The sequence below is a fragment of the Choloepus didactylus genome, chromosome 7, assembly GCF_015220235.1.
Source record: "Choloepus didactylus isolate mChoDid1 chromosome 7, mChoDid1.pri, whole genome shotgun sequence".
Taxonomy (NCBI): domain Eukaryota; kingdom Metazoa; phylum Chordata; class Mammalia; order Pilosa; family Megalonychidae; genus Choloepus; species Choloepus didactylus.
Genome location: NC_051313.1, coordinates 77921055 through 77946884, shown reverse-complemented (window position 1 = coordinate 77946884; position 25830 = coordinate 77921055). Strand labels below are relative to the sequence as shown.

Sequence of the window (25830 nt, the reverse complement as noted above, 5' to 3'; positions counted from 1 at the left end):
GTCCAATGCTATACCATTTGGACCCTGTTGATATCTGTCATGTTCCCTGTTCAACACTAGTCAGGCCCTTCTTCCAGCTACAATGAATGGGCCTTGCCTGATCGATATTCTCCAAGATAATCAGACTGAGTGGATCTGACTCTTTTAATCAATTGCTTTCACACTTTTAAATTCTCACACAACAGTAGTAACAGTACTGTTGAAATCTAATGCCTATGAAAGTGGCTGGGAACAGAATTTGAAATAATAATATAAATTGGATATAAATTAAATTGTAGGACTTTAATATTTCATTAATACTATGCGGAAAAACAAGAGCTCTGCTTTTTCCGTAATCCCACACTCAGAAGGACAAAATTCTTCATTTTCTGAGAAACCAAAGTCACTTTCATCGGGTTTCCTCCTTGTCCTCTCTTCTGAGCTCAGTGTTTCACGTGCTCATTTTGGTGAGATTCCATCACAATACATCACCAGGAACACATGTGTTCCACTGGGACTTTTTTCCCTGGAAGATGTGAATGGTGATATAAATAATGGCATCATTGGAACTTGGAGGAAGTGATTCAGGAAAGAAAGTTATGGTGAAATAAGGCAAAATCAAGCAACTATAATCAATATTTCCTTTTGGGGTAATGTGGATTCTATTGATGCTGATAGGAAACTTCAAAGGTATTTTTCAGTTGGAGCTGTCAAAAAAAATATTAATTAAATGGCAGCTGTTCCTTTACCACTTATAGGGAAGTGGAGTAATCCTAACTCCAAAATGTATTTCTGAGGATGAGAGAATTTCTACCTAATAAGCCATAATAAGACTCTGTGTTTATTTTCATGTCCTTTGCTGAGCATGAGTGAAAAGATCAGGGGCAAATATTTGCAATTAGAGTTATATTGATAGTTATGTCTTATGCACTGTATTTTAAAGTTAAGAGTTCTAGCCTGTTAATGGAAATACCTATATATCATACTTATCAGAGCTCCAGAGATCAGGTTCTACGCAGTTATATGCATTGGTTATTCTGTGATGCTTGTTGAATGTTTTAAATGTCTGTTGATTTTTAATTTGTTTTCTTACAAAAGAATATATGACCAGTAAAGATTTAGAGAGCACTGAGAAGCAGAGTAATAATCACCATGGCCACCGATTGTTAGTCTCATATTTATCAAGAAAAAATTATGTTCAGTTCAATCAAGGAAAACTGGTCAGTAATATTTACTTAACTTCATGACATCTAACGGATTCAATTTAACAAACACTTCTGGAGCCTTTATTTTGTACAAGGTGATTCTTATAACAATCCCAAATCATACCTGAATCTACTTACTCTAAACTTTTAAATTTGCATGTAAATATTTATCATAAAAATTATCGTAAGATATTATCTCTCACTTTTTGTTTAGTTTCTATTACTTAGAAAAATCTGTGCCGTAGTATTTATCTCAGTGATTTTTACCTTAGTGAGGTTCATTTAACTAGACAATGTATACAGGCTTTCCCCAAGGGTGAAAAAGCCTATCTGATAGAAGAGTCATTCATGAAATTAATTCCATGTATGTTACTTTAAAAATGTAGACATTAAAAAGTCTTCAGAGTACATTAACCCACTGAGCGATCAGTTCCACAGGACAGACCAGCTTGTTTCCAAAGTACCAGTTGCTATAGGAGCAGCAAAATGATTAATCCCTTCCTGTTGCTGATATCATGAGAGAAGTTAGGGGACAGTATGAAAGCACAGACAGTGGAAACTCAGGGAAAATGGGGAATCCAGCCAGACTCACAGAACTGGGGAAAAAGGCAAGGGTCTGAAGAAGACAATAGAATTTGTGGTTAGAAATTCTATGGAAAGATAAAGAGAACATGTGCCCAAAAGTAAGGCAGAATATATTAGATCAGTTCCCCAGGGAAAGGAAAGACAGGACATAAGAAAATAGTCACTGGGGAAAATGGAGCACCTTGAAACAGTCTCAAAGAAAAAGGGTTGCCTTAAAACAGCCCACTCCTAGAGAAAATAGAAGGAAAGGCAAGGACCAAATCTCTAGTCAATCAGAAAACCCAGTTAGTGGGAACTCAGAGCACCAGGACCAGCTGCCACAAGACCCCTGATGCTGAAAGAGGGAAGCAGCTGCCATTCAACACCTAACACTCCCAGAATTGGCTCCAGAATAGCAAAGAGCTTAAGAGATTAAGAGCACAGGCTGGGGAGTCCAATTGCCTGGACTCCAACCCCAGATCTTCCACCTGCTCGCTGTGGGACTTGGGCAAGTGCCTCAGCCTCCTTATCTGTAAAATGTAAAGGGTATGAATATCTTCCTAATGGGGTTGATAGTTCCTAACACATAGAAACCACTCATTAAATATTGGCTACTTTATTTATTATGGTCATATAATAGAAAGAGTAACAGACTGGGAAACAGGGCATTTAAGTTCTGTTCCTTGCTCTACCACTCACTAACTATATGACTCTTTTACAGACAAAGATGCAGTCAAAGAAATGAATGTGGGAAAGAGTCAAGGGGTCAAGATATTAAAAAGCAAAGAGAGGCAATGCTACTGAAGGTCAAAAAAGGTCAAGTGAGCTCAGTTCCAGACCCAGCTCTGCCTCTACAGGACTATGTAACTTCTGCCAAGTGACTTTAATTCTCTTATTCTGATACTTGCCTCTTTAAAATGATGAGATTGTACTAGACAGATTACTGGTTCTCAACACTGGATGCACATTAAAATCACCTGGGAGTTTCTAAAATATATCAGTACATAGGCATCCACTTAGGCCAACTTGAATCAGAACCTCTGGGGGTATCGCCCAGCCATCTGCATTTTTAAAGCACCCCATGTGATTCTGATGCACAGGGAGTGTTGAAAACCAACCACGTGATTAGATGATTTCATAGATCCGAGTAAGTTTGGAAGCTAGAGGTTTCTCCTCTCTTCTGTTTCCTGTAGGGTATGGTTGGACCCAGTACCACAGCCATGTAATCATCAACATTGTGAGACTCAGAGCCCCCATCTCTGCTCCCAATCAGAGAAGGAGCAGAAGTGCCAAGAGAACTAGGCAATCCTACACAATTTCTTAGGATCTCTTGAATGAACATAAATTGTTAATATATTCCATTTAAGAGGGCATTAGTTAAAAACTGATGTGGAAATTATCACTCAGTTTTGTTGCCAAGAGAAATTTAGAATAATTGAATGAGAAAAAATATATATATTTCCTGAAACCAACCAGTCAAGCTCCTTATCTTCAAACGATGTAGCACTAGGTCTTTCTCTCCTTTGATACTATTATACCTTTTTACATAAAGATGGTATGCCAGTTTGGATATAATATGTCCCCCAGAAAAAGCCATGTTCTTTAATGCAATCTTGTGGGGCAGACATGTTAGTGTTAAGTTGGAATCTTTTGATTGAGTGTCTCCATGGAGATGTGACTTAATAAACTGTGGGTGAAACATTTGATTAAATTATTTCCATGGAGATATGGACCACACCCATTCAGGGTGGGTCTTGATTTAATCACTGGAGTCCTATCAAAGAGCTCACAAACAGAAGTGGCTCAGAGCAGCTGAGAGAGACATTTTGGAGATGGCCCTTGAAAGCAGACTTTTGCTGACACTGACACTTGGAGACGTTTGAAGACAAAAACAGAAGGATGTTGTTAGCTAAGAGATGAAGCCCAGAGTTTGCCCCGGGATATGCTAAGACAGGACCTCCAGGCACTTAGAGAGAAAACTCTGGGAGAAAGAACTAAGAACGCACAGGAGCTGAGAGAGGAGCTGGAACACAACCTGGATCAGCAGACAGCAGCCATGTGCCTTCCCAGTTAACAGAGGTTTCCTGGATGCCATCAGCCACCCTTCAGTGAGGGTATCATCTGTTGATGCCTGAGTTTGGACATTTTTATGGCCTTAGGACTGTGAATTTGTAACCAAATAAACCTCCTTTATAAAAGTCAATTCATCTCTGGTATTTCACATTATGGCAGCATTAGCAACCCGGAGCAGATGGGGACAATGAGTGGAAAGGAAATTCTGAGTTTAATTTTGATGAAGAAATCAGGAGAGATCATGACAATAAAACAGAGGGTCTTGATGAAATGTTATGCATCTCTCCCTGTATTTTTTTCCATTGGTCTGGATTAAATAGGTCTATGTCACCAAGCAAACAGTATATCTGCTTCAGGAATATGTTTAGCCTGTCAGGTAAATAGTAGTAAAAGTCCTGTGCATTGAGCAGTAATAAATGTGTGTCTGTGTGTGTTGGGAGGTGGGTGGGAATATGCTAGTTCATTTGTGACAAGACTTTTAACTTACAAAATTTCTCAGAGGCAAGAGTCTCATTCTGCTACATGTGTTCACTCCATGTGAAACATCCACCTTCCAGAACAATATTTCAGAAATCAATGGGATATTCAATACTGGGATAGTATTTATGGCCACTGGCATAAGATAAAGCAAAGCACTATCCCCTCCAAAAAACATGTATCAGAACTGCTCTCCTTTCACTTCAGAAAATACAAAAGTTAAATGCTATATATGTAAATAGAAACTCAGAAATTCCAATTATTTCCAAATAGTTAGACATTTAGCATCAGGAAGGCAACTCTTGATTAATAAAGATAAAATAACTAAGTAAAATATCCATTAAAATGTCTCATGCCATTGCTCCACAGTAACAAACCACTGCCTGAAAGTATCAGGTAAATTGAGAGGACTCCCTAATTATCTTAAACTGTAGCAAGCTCTCTGATTTTTTCTGAAGGAACAACATGTTTCCAGACTGACAACTCACTACCTAAACTAAGGTTATGGGAGCCAATAAGAAGCTCTTATATGGAATGAGGTCCTCTGCTCCCTTCCGGTCTCCTCCAACAATACAGGCACATACCACCAATGGCTTCTAGAAGGAATATTGCTCCAACAGCTGGGATAAATGTTTTGTTGGACCTCTCACTTGAACTCATTGCACAAATTGAATATTTATGACCAAGTCAGGGTCCTGTGGAGCATTTCAAATGTTTACAACAGAAGAGGAAGTTCAACATTAACAGGAACAACAGCAAACAGAAACCCCCAAGGTATCAAAAAATCTGGCTTCCAGAGTTGCCACAGTAGCTCATGATATCAAATGCTCCATGGCATTCTCTCCCAGGGAATCAACTCAGCAATGTGAAAACCAAGAACCACATTGCCTCATCAATAACTGTGGAAGAACCACTTCTGCATTTCAGTGTCCCTGGCCCAGCTCTTCCACACTGCCCAAATTTACTGACCACTGAAGTTTCTGGTTCCACTTCAGGATCCTGAGGAAGAGCACCAGTTGGCCTTTTAACCCTGGAATTCTTTGTTATTTGCAGCTGGCTCCCTGTAGTGTCACAGTGTACACCTTTCATTAAAACATGTCAGTCATCTAGGTGGAGGTTTTCCTTGAATTACTGTATGCATCATATGAAAATGGTTGAAAGTATATAAGATTAAAATGACTGAGTTTGGATTCCCAGTCTACCACAGAGCAACTTAGTTAATATCTATGAGCCTCACTTTCCTAATCACTAAAAAAGGGATAAAAATAATACCCTATAGAGTTGATACAAAAAGTAAGTAAAATCATCCATGTAAAGTGCTTGACACAGTCCTTGGCACATAGTAATCTTCAGTACATGCTGGCTATTATTGTCACTATATAAGACATAAATATATATAACATGTGTATATTACATAGCTATATAATATATGCTATAATCATATATTATATAAAGCTATTACTATAATTGTATTATATATTTTATCATTATATAAGAATTGGAGTTCAAATGCCCCAGCCATTGGCAGGAACATCAAGTATGCCTGACAATGATCTATGATATGAGCAGAATGTGGAAGGTGGGGAAGTAATATCCAAAGATGAGGGGCCCTGAGAAGTGAACTTTGACCAGTGCAGCTGGCTTCCTTAAGGAGCAGAGCAAACAGGCTGTAACCAAAGCAGTTGATTTGGTGGTGTCCAAACCAGAAGATGATATCTATTAAGAAAGCAAGTGAAAATTAAGCTTCTGTGTAAAGCCCCACCCTGGTCCAAATACCAACCTGCTCTGCAAGCATGTGTCACTTACTAAACAGTTGATGAACATGAAGAGCCTCGAATAACTCCAGTGTCACAGTTCAAGACTTATAGAATAATCAGGAAAAATCTGAGCTGGCAAAACCCTGCCTGGCTCACTTTGACAAGCAGACCATCTTTGTTTTCCATTAGTGTGTATTGTCATCACAGTAACTGCAAGTTTCCAGAAACAGGCCCAGGGTGTCATTTCCTCATGTACTTAGGCTGCTACACTGAAACAGCATTACACACTCAACAATGCCTCTTTCTTTCCTGTTCTTCCATGGTACCTCAGTCAGAAAAGCAGGGCTTAAAATGAGTTACTTAAGACATAAGTATATTAAAGAGATATGAAGTAAAAGAAAGTCCGTTTATCCTATTACTGTAATGCCTATGACTCATGTGTGTGTGTGAAAACTTTATTTTTGCAAAGATCTTTTAGATAAACAAGGCAAGTTGGCAGTAACTTGATTATCTTGGTGATGTCACCAGTCTACTGTTTTCAATCAAATCGTATTGTAGATTTAAACCTTTAGCAAATTATTTTTTAGAGAACGCATTTGGCCAACTCTGATAGTAATATCCGTTTCATGGTTTTCTTACATCTCTCCCTTACAAAGAGAAACAGTAGATAATTAATTTCTTCAAAGTAACATGGGAGGATTGCAGTTACAATTCTTGCAAAAGCAAAAAAGACTATTTTCAAGCACAGACACAAAACGTCCTTGGCCACTGAAGCAACATTCTTATCATTTTCATCTATATTTTAGTGAAAGAGGTAGGTGACAGTATCCAAGCAAAAGAGCAAAATCAGAAAAAACCCGGAGCCTTAAGGGCTCAATTAAAGTCAGACCTTTGAGATAAATCCTGTATTAGCTTTAGTTTGTCTTTCACAGGGTACAGAAGCACATAAATCACCCAATATTATGAACATTGACACCATTTCCCAAAAAGGAAAAGTAACCCAAAACTTCTTTTGACTTGTCAGTGGTGCTGTGGCTTAAATAAAGTTCTCAAGGACAGAGAAGCATGCGGGTGCTGGTTAACATTGCATCACCTCATCTGTGCTGGGAATTTCTCAAGTTCTGCAATTAGCTGGTTGACAGCCAGCTAAAGCTGCTCAATTTATATTTGACTTTTCTTAAGATTCTAAATTCTTCAACAACATGCTGCATAGCCTTTGAAATTACATTGCCTTAGCTACTGCCACAGAGAAAGTTATATTCTGTCTACAATCTTTTCTCCTTTCTGATTAGCTGAAGAATAGGACTGGCCATTTAAGGAAAAAGAGAAACAATATATTTCTTGAGGCTCCCATACTTTTGTCCCAAAATCTCTGTAATATATTCTGTAAAGCCAGGAAATTTTGTTTATTCATTTGTTTGTCCATCCTTCTGTCTGTCCTTCCTTCCTCCTTCCCTCCCTCCTCCCCACCCTCTCTTCTTTCCTTCTTTCTACAACCAGGTTTTTATTAGAAAATGATAATTCTAAAAATCAATTTGCCTTATCTTTCAGAGACTTGACCTTTCAATTGGAAAAATAAAATAAAATTGACAAGTCTGGACCATAGCTAACCTGCATAAGGTTTTTTAGCACTAAAGCCACATAGAAATTTCCCCATTCATAAAGATGCTATAAATATTTTGGTTAAAGATACAGAATATTAAGCATTCAAGAATATATACACGTGTATTTATAACACTTTTTTGTTGTTTGCCTTGGAAGACACTTTTCTTGTCATGTTCAAGAAAAATGGACAGGATTAAGGGCAATGAATAGCAAGAATTCATTTCCATTTGGTAAGGTTGAAGCTAGCATGAGATGACCTTTTTTGGTCTTTTCATCTTCATCTGTTACTAGGTTAGTAAAACAAAACAAATATCTATGGAAAGAAATAAAGAACAATAAATTTAATAATGTATCCCTCCCTGGAGAAGGAAGTCTTCTTTGCTATATATTACCCAGTGTACTCTGTAAAAGAGACACCTAAGGACTCTGTATAAACACACTTTATCTCCAAGTGCAAATACAGAAACCATAGAACAGTCTATGCTGGGGTGATTTCCTAGCCTTTTTAGTAACGGCTCTATAAGACAGCAGACTGCTGAGTGATAAGGGAGGGTTTGAAACATAAATTCCAAGCTAAATTATTGGCTGCCGTTCAAACTTTGTCTACTTAGAGTGCCCAGCAGCAAAATATGTCCCAAACAGGATTCCAAATTTAAACAATACATTCTTCTGCCTTTCCTATGATGCATGAACTTAAGTTCACAAGCTATCTGTATCCAGGAATTTCATTTTCAACAAAGATTAAGATAAGCAAATATCTATTAAGGTATGGTAATAAAGCATTAACAACTTAAATTTATTGAAGAGTCTACTAGGCAACTGTAAGTTTTATCACCTTGTTTAATCTCCACAGAGCTCTATAAGGAGTTAGTATTATTATCCTCATTTTACAGATGAGAAAACTGAGGCACACAAAGTCATTGCTCAAGGTCACAGTGAACCAAAATCTGAATACAAGCAATCTGACCTGTCTTTCCTACTAGGATTTCCTGCCTTCTCCTCCATACCAACAAATATATTCTTGTTGCTATATCTTCAATTCATATTTAAAGAAACAAAATGTATTCGATTAGCTTATCTTTTATTCTGTTGCTATATAAACTAAAAATAATGTCACCAATCCTTTTTCTCTCAAACCTTTCTGTTGAAATAACTAAGCTTGCCCCATCACTTCCCATGATACCACTTTTCTAAAACCCACGTTAAAAAGAAAAACAAGAAGATGAGACAAATGAATCAAAATGTGCATTAAATAATCTCTATAAAAACTTATTAAGGCACCTGTTTTATGAAAAAAAAAAAATGCCTTTCTTCCAAAAAAGAAAAACACAACCAGCATCAGTTTAGAATGGTTACTTTACAGCAAAATTTCACTTCCAAAGAATAAGTACAAATTATAACCACAGGAAAACTAACGTGTAATGAATACATTAGATCCTTCACAAATTTCACTGGAAAAATCCCATAGTGCTTCTTGCTGAACACTCATTTAGAAGAGTAATTTTAACCTCCTTGACCATCATGAAATAGAAAAAGACTTTCCTTTTGGTGGACACAGAAACAATTGCTTCAAAAGCATGATCTGTGCTTTATCTCACACAGTAGGCTATAGGTTTCATTACTGGTTAAAATTACAACTGAGAAATGTCTCATTTTAAAAAGTATATAGGGAAAATAAAAGAAAAAGATCATAACACAGTATTTAAACATTTTAATATTCAAGGCCAGATCTTTACCATGATCCACAAATAGAAGGATCAACAATCAAAATCAATGCTACTGAAGGTAACTACCAGTAGAATCTTTCACCAAAAGATGATAAAGTATATGAGCTATAGTTTCTAGAAGTCTATGTGCACACACAATACACACACATATATATAATGAATATCTTTATATATTCCCCCATTTCTACTTCTATTTCTGATTAAAGTTACCTCATCTTCACAACCAGGCATGTGAGTACAGTTAAAATTATCTGTAAGTTTTCTATGAATGGTAAAACTACAAAGACTCTACTTGAGAAATTTTTTAGATAAAAAGCTATTAATCACACTTACAGTTGCCTTTTCTGATTTTATACTTACCTTACTTTCTCACATACTCATCACTAAAAACCTAGAGCCACAACGTTAATGTCTGATAGACTTCATAAAATTGTTATGAATTTAAAGAAGCAATCCTTGCCCCAAAGTATCCTAAGTCCTAATAAAGCACCTAACTTTCTAAAAGAGAAGAATCATTTTTAAAAGCACGGTCCAGGAAAACATTTGAAAGTAGAAGACACTGATCCAAGTTGTAAAGAATGGACAGGAGCTCCACAGGAACAGAGAAAGAAAGGCATTCCAGGCAACAGGAATGACTTGGACAAAGGTGGGGCATCAAAATGTGCATTGTGTATGTGTTTGGAGAATGACTAATAATCTGAAATACCTGAAGCAGAGACACCTTGTTGTTGAGTAGTGGGAGCTAAGACTGGAAAAGTTAAGTAGAGGCCAGATGATGGAAAGTTTTCAAAATACCCAGGCTAGGTGTTTGGCAGCAACTAGGAGTTCCAGAAGATAACTGAAGAGTGGAGAGATACAGGCATAGCAATGTTTAGGAAAATTAATCTCATGTTCATGTGCTAAATGGTTTGGGTGGCAATGAGTGGGGTTGGAGGGAAGCAGGGTTTTGGCAGCATGTTTACAATACAGACTTAGGGTGAAGAGAGCAGGCCCTCGTGTTATAGGAGACTTGACAGTAGAATCTAACAGCTGTTAGGGTGAAGGAGAAAGAGAGGATTCCAAGATCACTCGGGGCGTGAGCATGAGTGAATGGGAGAAAAGATCTGCAGAGTAGTGTGTAGAGGGTTTGATTTTCACATAGTGGAGACACATGGCTTAACCTGAGCTGTTCTTGATTCTCAAGGATAAGCTTGCAACCATGAAGACTATTAATTACACTCAGAAATTCACCTCATCAGGAAACCTGGCTTTCACTTAGGACCAAATGCTATGCTCAGTTATATATACACTGCCCCACTGACTCCAAAAGAAATTATATGCCTAGAACTAAAGGTAGATTTTTGCCTTACGTATACATGTGACCCTTCCTAAGATAAAACAAGGCAAATGTAAAGCACTTAGTTCTAACTTCTGAAAACTTTCGAGACAAAGGTATTTCATCTCCAATAAAGCACCAAGACTTTAATTCTCCAATACCAAAGTTGCCAGATTGTGCTTTGCACTATTTGAATATATTCATTACATATAATTAACTTCATTTAGTTTATAAACTAATCAAGTAATCAGAATTTATGAAACAATGCCAGAATGTATGTATTATTTAATTTTTCAGAACATGCAATAAATAAGTTTTAATTTGTTTTCCTAAAGTGGGGACATTTACGGAAAGGCTTAATACATTCTTATCTGTCAACAAAATTTGTTCAAAACTGATCTCAGGTAAAGTCCTTTATATTGAGAACATAGACAAATAAGTCTTCTACAACGTGCTTCTGTATCTTCTTTGATATTATTCATAGACTGCTCTTTCAAATTATCATGTTCATTTAAAGAAACAACCTTCTTATACAAATCCAACCCAACTGCAGGCCACCAAGTGTAAATATTCACCACATCTCCTATCAGTGATAACTTTTGTCAGATTAAATGAAACTGATCACACTACATAATTCAGATAAAATTGCATGGCAACTCATTGAAGGACAGACAGTATACTAACAGATAAAAGGAGGATTTCCTTCAAGCTATAGTAAACACACTTGTACACACAGACACAACTAAAGAAAGGATTGTTTTCTAATCAAGTCAGTTTTAACTTTTAAAAACGAATCTGTTCTATCTATATGTAAACATTATTCAATTTATTAGAATTTAAAAAACACAAAATATTCTCTGGAATTGTTATATTCAACAACTGCAAATACAGTGATTTAACCCTAGGCACACTTTGTGCCTAGTCAGAAGCATTTGGGGTGACTGTAATGTAATGAGGTCAGAACCAGCACAAGGTGTACCAGTGTAATCAGAGAATCAAGCCAAAGGAGACACGGAATGAAGCAAGTCAAAATTACAGCAATACAAATACCTTGCCGGACTTTCCTCTCATTTACCACACAAGCTGCTTCGCTAGTTTCAATAAATGAAAGTTATTTTGCTTCTAGGAGAAACAGCCCTCCCAATTGTTAGCCAACCTAATTGTGAAACTCTCTTTTGTAATATTTCTGTTACCTGCCTAAGAGTGATATCTTGGCAGAAATAGTTGGCTTTTAAAGCAGCATAGCAATCTTTGTGTTTAAAGAGGAATCTAATTCTGAGAAAGAGATCATATTTCTGATTTTTTAAAAAATAGTTCACAATTATCATAATTCCTAAATGTGCTATCACATAGTGGAATGGTAAGAATTAAAGGAAACAGACACAGAATCAGAGAACTCTCTTCTTGTGGAAACAGAAATTTCTTAAGAGAGTAAGTAGCTATTTATTTTGGTCTTACCTGATGGCAGCTCGTTTAACCAAGAGTATGTCCTTTTGGTGGCAGCTTATCCTTTGAAGAACCCAGTGGCTTGTCCCACAGCCCAAAACAGACTGGAGTCTTGGAAAACTCTCCAGCCCAAAAGAATACAGAGGAAAAAGCTTTTCCCACTTTCTTTCCTTAGACTAGCCAATAGCTGAAGTCATGCAGGAAACCGGGTAGAGAGAGGGGGGAAAGCAGCTGCTTCTCCCTGAAATCCTGATCAGCAGAAATTGGAGGTCGTTGTATATCTCCCACCCGGACTTTTGTTTAAAAGTTTTTTCAACTGTTGCTAGGTGTTGTTGGGTTCTGAGATTAGGTTTCTCCTCTTCTGCTCCCTTCACAACACTGTCAGAGCAATGACTTTGTTGAAGAGCTGAGCTCGTGCGTGCTATATTTAACCAATGGTCTCAGCAAGTCAAGCCTGTCAACAGCTGAGAAGTTTGGAGCCGGCTTTACTCAGTTCCTCAGCAGCTGGGTTATCAGTGGATACAGTGCTGCGCACCCTGTGAAAGACTGAGGGGAAACTGGCAGACCCTTTTAAGGACTTCTGCTCCTTTCACAGAGGTAATTATTATTTGAAGCTCTTAACTAGAGACAGTGACTCAGGACTTAACATTTTAAAATCTGAAAAGGAAACACAGCCGCAGTTGTCTTGGGCAGAGTAATTTACCAGTGCAATATTCTTCTCAATTAGGCTCTCCCAGATAAATGTTCTGAAATAAAAATGCTTTAAGAGTGTATCAAACTGTTGGGAAAATTCACAGTAGGAGATCATTTCCAAACTGTATTTAACATTGGTGTGTTACATACAAAATTAGATTGCTTACCCAGTTGCAGCAGACATGACCAACTATATATCTGAGTGTTATCAAAATAAAGTTATGATAAAGGAATGCCTAGAACATTGTTTTTGAAAGGAGTAAGGCTAGGAAGGAAAATCTTAGCATTCTCATTCAGATCAGTCATTCAAAGTAACACACAGAGAACACTCCGGGAAAACCAGGACTTGAGCCACCTCTGGTTGCTGACAGACCTGCCTCATTTTTAACACTCCAGTCCCCCAAACCAGAGAAGGGTCACTTCTATTTGAGACTCCAATGGTCTCAAGGTCCTTTATTTATTTCATTCCATGTTGTAAAACACAATGAATCTGCTGAAATTAACATCCATGAAAAAAAAATGTGTGTGTTTAACCTGTTGGTTCTTGGAACTCTCATATTAATTCCATATATTAAATTAACAGTAAGGGGAACCAAGAGAAGTTCTTTTAGCCAAATCCATGTGAAAACTAGGAAGGGGCACACATAAATACACACAAATTATTTGTTGACAAACTAGAATATTGCCCTGGCAAAATTCCCACCAACACCATTAAAAAAGGTGACTTCCTTCCTGGGATCAAGTCATCAGTTTAAAGATACTCTCATTTTGACATGCAAACTGAAGATGGACCAAGGAGGCATGAAAAGCAAAGATTTAATATTTTAAGAGTTGCGGACTTGTGATAAGTAGTTTATGTGTTGGGTAACCCTGAGGTCTTACTGGTAAAGGCTGACATTTTACCCATGGTGTGTGGGTGTGTTTGTGTGCACATGCATTGCGTGTGTGTCCTTCTTTATAAAGAAATGACCTTCACCTCTGAGTTTAGCTCACACCCATACACATTAGAAAATATCTCAATTTTTTCCATCCCAGCCATCACAGTACCACACTGACAGCATGCATCCTTTCTCCCTAAATTACTACTGTAGACACGTAAAATTGCGCTTGTTCAGACTCTTAAATCTTCCTGGATCTGAGCCAATCTTGATTTTAAAAAAAACCTTCTATTACGATGAGAAAGCTTTCATGTGAAATTAACTGACTCTTCTAGAGCACTAATGGACCTTTTAGAAACATTACTCACAGTACCTAAATAGTGGACTCTAAATAGGGGTTGGAAGTGTGTGACTGGGCTATGGGATAGTTCAGATAAACAAGAGAATTTTTTAAAAATTACAAGGGGGTGGGGTGCATAAAGGTTTTTGTGTGAAATATACACACATCTCACATACATACTCCACATGCCACAGCCCCAGGTTGAAAACCACTTCACTAAAGAGGACCCTAGGAATGCATCGTTTCACCCTAAAGAACAGTTCACTTTATGGATATCTCCAATCCAAAATGAGGCAGAGAAGAATGGAGTCAAATATCAAGAAATCTGAGTGGAAATAACCCACTTTGATTTTATGAGCCTAAATAATTCCACTGAATGGGTAACAGAGGAATTCTTCTCACACACTATAGATAATTAGAATACTCTGTGCTTTTTTTCCTTTAGTAAAAATCTAGTTCCCCACCGTTGTTTTCTTTAACCCTTGAATTAGCTCTCCATTGTTGCTATTAGTTTATTTTTAAAAGGTGAAAGGAACAGCAGAGTTTTCATTTAATTAGATAATGTTGCTACCTTTGACTTATGCTCTTTAATTATACTAGGCATGTGTGCTTGTCTGACTCAGTATTCCACAATAATCAGCCTCCTTCTTCCTCTCCTTCTCTCTCTGTCTCTCCCTCTGCACCCCTCTTTCTCACACACCCACACCCACATACCCACACATAATAAAGTGAATTTATTTTGAAGGCTTTCCCCCTCTGGGAATGATTATTCAGTCAAAAGCATTTCCTACATAATCCACAGAGGAAACAGTGCCATTAAGAACTATTAGAAATGTATACAGTCAACAAGGAACTGATTTTTCAACACATCTTGTTAAGACATTACAGTTCAACTGTATCCTTTTCCCACAGTCTTAAGTGTGAGCATTCTGAGAACCCTGGTAAACTTACAAATAAAGCTGAATTTCCCAACTTCAAGGATGAGTCATGATGAAACTTTTTAATAAGAAGATAAATTAATGCTGTCAGTGGGGAAAAGAAAAATGAATTAAATGAGTTGGCACTTTATCCCTGCATCCATTTCTAAAACCAAATTTTCCCACCTTGTTCACATAAAAAGTCATAGTGATTTTTTGAAAGCAAATGTTAATACCTTATTTAATACAAGTGAAAAGAAAAATAGACATCTGTTTCAAAATCATCTTTACATTAACAATGTTCTGGAGGGTCAGAGGGGTTAGTGAGAGGATTTTCCAAACAAACATGCCTTGTTAAAGTTTATTGCCTGGTTCTGAGACTTGAATATGTACTCCCTGGTAGCAGAGGAATTTTCCTCCTGAATTCCCAAGCACCATAGTAAGTGTTCACTAAATAGGAATGACTAAATGAGCAAGTGAACATATGAAAGACTAAAGAAAAGATGGAGGAAACTGTAGAGCATATTATCTGTGCAGAAAATGTTTCCAGATCCTCTGGACAGAGCTGGATCATCATTAGCTGTGTACTAAATGTTGTAAAGAGAAAATTTTAGATTGTGAATTATTTATTTTAACTTTTACTAAAATTTCAAAAGAAAGTAGTAGATTTCAGGATAATAATAAATATATTTATGCAACACTTACTATATGCCAGGCAGAATTCTAAGGGCTTGACACTGATTAATCCAGTTAAATCTCACAATAACCATATAAGATAGGTACTATTACTATCCCCATTTTACAGTCAAGAAAACTGAGGTGCATAGATATTAAGGAACTTTGCCAAGGTCACATGACAATAAGTAGCAGAACCAGAATTTGAACTGGGAGTCTAGTTCCAAAAATTTGTGTTCTTAACCACTTACCTGCCTCTTACATTCAAAAGTTACAGTAGTCTATTCTTGGCAGTCACTGAGAGTCAAAGTGTATAGACTTTACTACTTTTGAATATATTTGCCTCTGACAAAAATAAAAATCATTTAAAATTCCACAGCTCTGGAGGCAAATAGAAAAAAAAGTGGGATTATTTCATGATCAGTATTACAAAATGAAAGCTCATTGGAACTGAAGTCCTGTTGAATACCAGAGAAGAGAAACTTGGACTGAAAAGATAATTGCTTTGGGGGAAAAAAGACTATTTTTCAGCAAAGGATATAAGCTCTTCAATATTCTCTCTAAAACAAATAATCATGATGTTTTGTGATGAAAGAGTGAGCTGTTTAATGAAATTCTAAAATCACATTCTAAAAATATAATTTTGGTCTGTGATTTGACAGAGAGATTTTTAAATGTTTACAAACTATGTTTCACAATGAAACTTCTCAAAGATGTAACCAACAACAAGAAAAAAACAAAAACAATAGGGGGAAATAATTACACATTAGCTAGTTCCTTGGCATCAAAATGATGTTGTGTTACACTTGCTATAATCAGGTTTCACAGTTTGAAAATACTTGCATTTTCTATTATTCTAGCTATGCCTCCATTTTGATTTTACAAAACTTTAAAAGAAATAGTGCTCATATTTTGTAATATCTATAGTAAATCAAAATAAGATAACTTTGTCCTGTCTACAAAAAGATAAGTACTTTCATATCTACAAATATTGATAAAATATTAAATTATCTTTCAAATGAAAAGAGAGCAAGACTAGGTTAAGAAAAGTTATAGGATAATGTTTTTGCATTTGCTTGAGCAAAGTAAGCACTTAAAAGCATATATTAGACACTAAAATTCCCGCTTCCCTTCCTATATACTCGAAAGTGGGTTAGTAGAATTTAACCCTCAAATTTGTTACAGGGCCATATTCTACAGTCACTTGCAGATCACAAGCTCCTGCTTTTTTATAAAGTCAGATAAAACTCTCCTGAGTGTATTTCCTGCTTCCTTTCCTATGCTGGAGTCATCCCCCACTCTTGCTCAGTACTCTAATTCTTGATTCGAATTGGTGACTTTTTATAATTTTTTAAAAGAGGACAAGGGAACATTTATCCTCCAAGAAAAGGACACGGGAATAGAAATCTAGTGATTGGGCAGAAAGTCATGCTAAATAATGCATTGTTCTCCACAAAGCTTACAGGTTTGTTATATATACTATATGCATAATAATAGACAACTCTGAAAAATGGGCTTTCCTAAAAGCAGAATTGTTAAGATCTCTGATTGTGGAATCAGGCAAAGCTCCTTTGAATTCAGGCTCCATGACAAATTATCTGTGTGAATTCAGCAAGTTACTTAATCTCTTCTAAGCTTCCATATTCTCTTCTATAAGATTAATGAAAGAACCTAAGACTATTTATTATAGTCAAAAACCGTAAACTTTCTGAATGCTTTCTATAATTGAATGGATAAATGAATTGTGGTATATTCACCCAATGGCATCCTATACAGCAATGGGAATTAATAATTTACAACCATACATAACGATGTGGATAAATCTTTCAAACAAAATATTGAGTGAACGAAGTCAGAAACAAAATAGTACAAACTATACCATTCCATTCATATTAAGTTCAAAAATAGGCAAAACTTATCTGTGGTGTCAGAAGTCAGGATAGCAGGTATCCTTGGCATGTGGAGACAAGGACTAGAGGTGGGCACAAGGGGGACTTCTGTTGAACTGAGTGTTCTGTTTCTTGCTCAGGGTGCCAGTTATACCAGTGCTCAATTTGTGAAAATTCTTCAATTTGTACACTTATGCTTTATGTATTTTTCTGTCTGTATAATTTAATAAAATGTTCAAAAATTAAAAACAATTAAAATCATATAATGCCTGTGAGGTCGTAAGCCAGAGAAACCATAAATTCCTAGTTAAGGCCAAAAAAACCTCCATATCAGTGCATCTTAAAGCTCATGTGCACATTACTAAATGGGACAGCTAACTGTACTAGAATCACTCCCGCTTCATATCAGTAACTTCAAAGAAACATGTTTACAATCTTGCAAATCCCAATTTGGCTCTGTGCCTTCCTCGTTCTCACCCCATATAACCCCCTAGGTGGCATGGAGCACTACTCTGAACCTCCTACGACTGCCCAGGACCGGCTCCCGGTTTATAAGTTCCCTAACAAACTGTTACTATTTTGCTAAATTGCATGTTCTGCTTCATTTTTCCATCTCAAGTGCCCATCAAACTTTGGCAGAATCTATTCTGTAGCTTCACAGCCAGACAATGCCTAAGAGTCTTTTGTCTTTTAGAGATACTTCCTGAAATATTTACAAATGGGAAATAATATGATGTCTGGAATTTGCTTCAGAACAATCCACTGTGGGGATAAGAAGAAAAGTGAGTGGGAGTATAATGAAATAAGATTGCCATAAGATGATAATTGTTGAAGCTGGGTAATGGGTTATCATCATACCTCTCTATTTTCATATATGTTTTAGATTTTCTGTAATAGCACGCTTTAAAAACAGTGCCTACTCCATTCTTACTTAAAAGTTAAAACTATAATCTTAGGTAGAAAATTTTTTTATAAAAAGTATTATTTGACCACTTCAGGTATGCATTCAGTACAAAGTAAAAGTTTCAAACCTGTCTCAGGAACACAAAACTTAGTGTCTTGATAAGTACTTTGTAGACTATTGGTGTGGCAAGGGATTTGGAAAAAAGCCCCATATATATGTGTGAAAGTATATATATACACGTATATGCATATATATGTATACACACACACACACACACACACACCTTTCTTTTTGATGAAAAGGCTTTGAAAATCTTTAAATTTTTGGTAATTGTTTTTTCCTAAATTCTGCCTATATGGTATTGAAATGTGCACAACCACAAATATGATGCCAGAATATTGAAAACAGAAAAAAACTCACAAGCTGTCATGTCTTTAGTCCTTTCTCCCTTCTCTGACTACTTAGCAAAGGGTGTTTCCAGGGTGAAAGGACCATTTGTGCTGTATGCTAAAACTTGCAGGAAAAAAAATTATTCTTGCAGCGTGACTCTGTATAAACAAACTTTTCATATGTTATAATGGTAAAAAAAAAAAAAATAGTGCCTACTAACTGGCACACAGTAGACACTCAATAAATGTTAGTTATTTTTAAAATTATTAATTTTATGACTGTCATCTCAAAATATCTATATGACCTGAACTCTTTGGATACAATTGAGTCTTTACATGGAAGTCACATGAATTCCACTGATGTCATGAAACAATTAAGAAGAAAATTTGATTTATAATATTAATATTATAAATCAATATTACATCAAAGCTGAGATTAAAAGTTGAACAAGAAAAAAAAAGGTAAGGAAACTAGAAAGGCATGTCTGAGGCAGTTAATGCAAAAAACACTGGGGAAATAGGCTTCATCCTTGCTTTTGTCAACAAAACTCACCAGCACATTGTTCTGCCTATCTGAGAATTAAAGGGGCAAAAATTTTTAAAGTAAGATGTCCAGGCCCAAAAGCAACAGGAAATGTTGTCATTACAAGGGTCAAACACTCAGGGTGAAAAACTCAGGGTGAGAAATGCTCCAAAAGGTTTGAATTTGGTATCCATTTTACAGCTGAGCAGGCCCTCCCATGCTTAATATTTGCATGCTTTACATTCTTCATCTGAAAAGGGGGAAGAACTGGAACAAATAACCAGGGACAGAAAAGTGTTTTGAAATGCTGAAGTGCTTTGAAGCTTTCCTTCCAGTTATGTACTTTGAGGACTGTAAAAGAAATAAAACAAAATAAAGTTATTATGGCTAAGAGATTTAACATGGAATTGGGAGGCCATTAAGGAGGTTACTCTTATGCAAATCTCAGCCAGGATATCACAAACTACCAAAATATACAAAGCCTCAAGCAACAATGTTCTTAAAAACCCTAAGGATATCTGGTCACCATAAACAAACCACAAGAAAAAGAAATCAGTACACTATTTAACCTGAAGGACATTTGGAGTGCACTCCCCACTCCCACCTCAATATCCATCAATCACAAACAATTTATTTAATCATCTTCTTTTTCTTTAAAAACTCTTGCTTGGAAGCACTGAGATGGGACACAACTTGGGTTGCTACCTGAATCTGTGCTCCCCGAATTGCAATTCTAAGACCCACAAATAAATGCCTGTGGGGACCCAGGGCCCAGGCTCCCCCTCCCTAATGGGGAATGAACCCCACAGCACATAGCAGCCTGCATGACTGGGACAGATGTTGAAGGTCATCAGACCTCTTCAGGGAAGAAAGTATGTACAGATGGTATTGTAAACAGAGCATTGAAAGTCCCCTCCCCTGATCACTGTTGATAACAAATCTCCAGACCCCTGTGTCACAAGACCCTGCTAAAACTCTGTTCTCATACCCTATGGAATGTCTTTGTCCTAAGCCCTTATAAGCTGTCCCTTCACACCCCTTACCCTTGTAGAGTGCTGACTTCCATTTTCCAGCCAGCTGCCACCAGGAAGAATCTTCTCCTGTTCATAAGTCCTAATAAACCCATGTCTCACTCTGTGCCTTGCATGTTCTTTGGTCTTAGGGCTGCACCAACCCAAGCCCTCCAAGAGCTGGGTTGGAATAATTCCTTATTTTCCTTACAGCTCAGTTTTTTATTTTTCATTGGATAAGACTATGGGATAGGTTGAAAGCTTTGTGTCAAATAAATATAATATAAAAATATAAGTTGAAATTGAAATTATTAGGTAGAGGGAAAAAATAAAAAAGTAAATGAAAATTATAAAGCAGTAACTTTTTCAAAACCAAAATTGACCTCCATAGGATCATTACAGTTCCTTGTTGACTCTTTAGCCATTAAAAATAACATTAAAGAATATTTAATGACTTGGAAAGAAAGTCAGTGAAAGTTAATTAAGAAAAAGCAGGCAAGACAACTATATTAAAATATTATTGTATTACCTCATTTGGGAAATACACATATATGGAAATAAATACATAATATACCTAGAATACATATACCATAATAATTACAATGATTATCTTTGAGTGGTAAGGTTTCAAGGGATTTTCTTTTTTGTTGCTGTTTTTTTCATTTTTTCCCTATGTTTTCTCAATTTTTATACTGATATTGTGTTTTCACAATAGGAAAAGTTTATTTAAAATTATTTCTTGTTGGGTGGTTTCCTAATATTTTGCAGAAGCTAGAAACTTGAAGTCGTGCTTGTCATGAATTGTCTTTCTTGTAAACACTCAGGATTTCAAGGAGTTTGCCTTGTACACATTATCCTTGTACACAGGATAATGTAATAATTAAGCAAATGAAAACAGTTGTGTTTTGTCTAGTGTGGGTCTGGCATTCAGTTTCTTTAATTGAATTCCTCTTAATATTTGCTCACAGGAAAAAGAAAAGTTTGTCTTTTCGTGATTCTTCAAAATGAACTAAGGTTGCTTTCCATACTAAATATGAATTCTTCTGCTCTTTTACCCTTACAAATGTCTTTATTCTTCATAGCATCGCATCATTGCATTTGTTTCTTTAGCTTTCTCCTGTGACGCTTTTCCTCTAAATCATAGACTGGTTTGGGTTCTGCCTAGAAATTCTGCAAGGTATGGAGGAAAAAATTTCACCTTAAGGGTTTACCTGAGGAAAGACTCCAGCCAATTACTGCTGTTGACTTTAAGTGAAAGGGATGAAGAAACATTTTCTCCAGAAATAGCTGAAATATGACATCACTTACTGAATATATCTTATGGTAGGAAGAGCTGTGGAAGAAAACGGTCTTTGCTCTGACCCTAATTAGCGAGATGATTTAAACAAATGATTCAGTCCCTCTTAGCCATTTTCTCAATTGCCATGTGGGGATAATGGAGCCAAATCTTCACACTCCAGCACCACCACGGCTGCTGCCAGTCATGTAAAGAAGGCAATGGGAGCCAGTGCCTACGAGTGGGAAAAGAGGATGAGAGGGGAAGACAAGGCAACGATGTTGTTGGAGCTCACCGTGGTCAATTTTCATTATCTAAAATCATTTTCATTGCCTAAATTATTTTCATTATCTAAAATGTGCTACTTGTTGTAAGCTTTGTTTCTTCAATAGACATCTTTTTACAAAGCATATTATTTGGCTTAGGTTTTCATAAATAATTCTAAGCTGTTGAAAACTTTCAAACACATAAAAATTAGAAAAGCAGGAGTATTTCTTTTTAAAAATTGGCTAATTAAATTGGTTGTAGTCTTGCTGGAGGGGAAAAAAAAAATGTTACAGTTCCAAGGTCGAATTTTGCTCATTTAAACTAACAAAAAGTATTCTGATATTCTGCTTTTGCATATGCTTAGAAATTCTGTCATTCTGTGAAACAGGTGAATTCAAATGTAAATCGACTGATTGCATTCTTCAGAAAATGAATACATGCATTATGGAAGCAATGGACTTAAATTACCCACCCAAACCATAAACTTCCAGACATTTTCAGACTATAAATAAGTAGATGAGACTGACAGGACGAGCTTTAAGGAGAGAGTTGATAGTGATTGGTGTAAGGACATAGCTCACACTTCTGCTGGTTCAGACCTGCAAACAAGAGGGCTGGCTGAACACTAAACCAGTTTCCTCAAGAAAGCATGAATCCCACGTTTGCCTTTGTGGGATTCAATAAAAATTTGCTATAGAATATATATAATAAAAACGGAGCGCTTACTCTGTGCGAGGCACTCTAAAGCAATGGTTCTCAACTGGGGCAACTTTGCCCCCCAGGGGACATCTGACAATGTCTGCAGACACTTTTGGTTGCACAAACTGGAGGGATTGCTGCTGTCATCTAGTATGTAGTGGGGAGGGAAGCTGCTAAACATTCCCACACAACACAGCAACCCAAAGCAAAGAATTATCTGGCCTAAAATGCCAATAGTGCTGAGGTTGAGAAACCATACTTTAGGGTAGTAAAAAAAATGAATCATATGAGAACCTGTTCTCAAGAGCTTAGAGTCTGGAAATGAAGATGCGACAAACAAAACAAAATGGGCAAAGCAAGAACTGCTATAAAGGATGTACAGATGAAAAATTACTCACAGCTTCAGGGATCAGGGAAAAATTTTTTAAACAAGGCTAAAAATACCCATCTTAACATTCCTAAAATAACTAAATTTAAAGGTGCTAGTGAATTCTATAATTCTTTATTAACTATTTAAAGATAAATTAGCCATAAAATAGTTATAAAACATCTACTCTATTCTTGTAACTTTACTAAACTCTCTGAGAATAAAAAGCTGAGTAAAAAGTTCACTATTCTCTGGAACTCAGAGCCTTCCACATTAACACTACCAGGATTCATTCTTTCAGATATGTAATGGGTGCCAATTATGTACCAGGAGCTCAGCCAAAGGCAAAGTCCCTACCACTATGGAGCTCCCAGTGTTTGGGGGAAGACAGACAAAATCAAACCAAAAAATACATGATTTCAAAGTGTGACTTCTTTTTCCAATAGTCTAATAACCCTGGAAATCTCCCCACAACAAAACACCTAGAAATGCCACAGCAGTGAGAGTGAGCTGACAATGAGGCTTCTGTGATATAGGGTGTGTTATTCTCAGAAACCAATGGATTTTAATGGCCAGGTAAGGGTAGGATATGAGGTTACAGGTTCCATAGAGATTAGGATCTAGAACTGAGATACCTGAATAAAGCTAGGACCCTTGGAACAACAACAACAAAAAATTACAGGCACAGGAAAATAAGAAGGAGGCTTATCCATTTTGACCTTGTTCTAGATGGGGAAAAAATATTCTATACTGAGAACTGATAACCACAGAACAGGCTTCATGTAGGTTTGAGGTGCAAATGTACATCACCCATTTGTCTAAGAATTCCCAATAAAAGATGTTAATATAAAACCCAAGTTAGTAATCCCCATGAATACCTAATACAAGCAAATGTTTCTCCATATGGTCCATCCCTTGTGACTGGCCGTGTCTCTTCATGGCATCACGAAGCAGTGGCCAGCACTATAATGTTTCACCCTGCACTTCTTCCCATCCTTCTACCCTTCTCATTTTTTAATCTCACTGCCCTGCAATTATACCTCCCAAATAAAGTTTAGTGCATAATCTTGTCTCAGGTCCTGAGCTATATTGGGTATTCTCATAAGAGAAGGCCTATTTGAGGAACTGCCATTCTCAACTGAAACCTGAAGGATAAGAAGGCTATACAAACTATAGAGGAGAAGAGTTATTCCGGCAAAGCCTGTCCAAAAGACCTGATATGAAAAGGAGCACAGAATCTTCAAGAAACATAAAGGAGGTAATCACAGAGCATAGGAAAGAGAAGTTTAGGAAGCTACATAAGAGCCCAGTCAAACAGGACGAGGTCTCAAGAATGAATCTGGTACACAGCTGTGTTTTGTTTTTTGTTTTTTTTTAATTAATTTCCAAAGTTGAAAATAAGGAGATAGAGTAATTTCTGGATCCTGTTGGAAAAGTTCAAAAGATCCAATAGCAGTGAGCCTTCCTTCTACATGGCAGCAATCAGCTAGATCTAACCCCTTGAGAAAAAGCCCGTGGCATACTGTCCACCACCGTCCCATCCCAGTCTTTTTCATTAATTTATGTCGACTGTTGGGTCCCTGTGGGCATTTGAATTTGCACCTCTTAATTTAGGACCTTGTAGGTTATAGTAAAAACAATGGATTTTATTCTAAGACAAATGATAGCCCTTGAGGGTTTTTTTTTTTTAATTTATTTTTAATTGTAGTAAAATATACATAACAAAAATCATTTTAACAATTTTAATTGGACAATTCTTTAATATTGAGAATGATATGATCTGACATATATATTCCATTTACTATGTAAAAATTAGATTGGACAGGATCAAGAATGGAAATGAGGATATAAATGAGAAGACTTTTGCAGAAGTCCAGGTGCAAAGATTATGGGGGTTTGGAATACAGTGGCAGCAACACAAATAGAGAGAAGTGGATTCGAAGTGTATTTTTGAAGAAGAAAATATTATTGCTGATAAATTGTATTTTGAAGGTGAGGGAGAGAGTCAAGAATTACAACAACAAGCATTCTGTTGTTAACAACTTGAGCCTTCTGCGGTCAACAACTGAAGAGAATATTTACTGATAATCTTTAATACATTGAGAATTTAACATGTCATGCGGGGTACAAGTAAAAGAAACTCTAACCCCTCAAGGAGCTTGATTCCTTTAGTAAAGGTAGGATTGATACACACCCACACACACACACAAGTGACCAAAAAAAAAAGATGTACAACTATAATTGTAGAGAACAATAATAGCAACAGCTAACATTCATTGAGAGTGTACTCTGTATACAGTACAAACATCTCATTTAATTCTCCCTATAACTACTAGAGTTGGGCATTATTATCATCCCTGTTTTATATAAAGGAAAATTGGAACTTAGGGAAGTTAAATAACTGACCCAATATCACATTGCTTGATAATTGGCAGAACTGGAATTTGGGTCCAAACAGCCTGATTCCACTGCCTGTTTGTTTAATCAGTGCACTAGGTTACTTTCATGTACTTATAGTGGGATCACAAACTTACCCGCACATTACAGCTTGAGATGTGCAAAGAAAAATGCAGGTCCTCTATTTTGAATGAAACTACGCTGATCTTCCTCACAAGCCTCCAACAGCAAGTTAGAGAGGAAAGAATTAATCTTCCTCAATATCATTTAAAATTTAGCCCATTCAATAATTTAAACTGTCCCTTTAGGTGATGTTTTGATTTATCTAGGAAAAAAAAATGCAGACTTCTCAAATTTCTCAGCTTTCCACCACATCCAGGTATGCCAGCACAAATGTAGATACATACACATCTCTTTGCTCCAAGATCAGTGGGGAAGGGCTGTGGTTTATGTGGGGG

At 36.6% G+C, this 25830-nt stretch overlaps 1 protein-coding gene across 6 annotated transcripts in view; it reads right to left on the bottom strand.

The window, feature by feature from the left end:
* Positions 1 to 25830, bottom strand: part of FILIP1 (filamin A interacting protein 1) — a 370688-nt gene that overhangs the window by 203907 nt on the left and 140951 nt on the right. For 2 of the 6 annotated variants that reach the window (XM_037843875.1, XM_037843874.1), the window contains exon 1: positions 12161 to 12540. The exons of the other annotated variants lie outside the window; for them this stretch is intronic. The gene's annotated coding sequence lies outside the window, so the exon portion shown is untranslated. Of the gene's footprint in view, positions 1 to 12160; positions 12541 to 25830 lie in introns of those variants that run through there. 6 annotated transcript variants of the gene reach the window in all.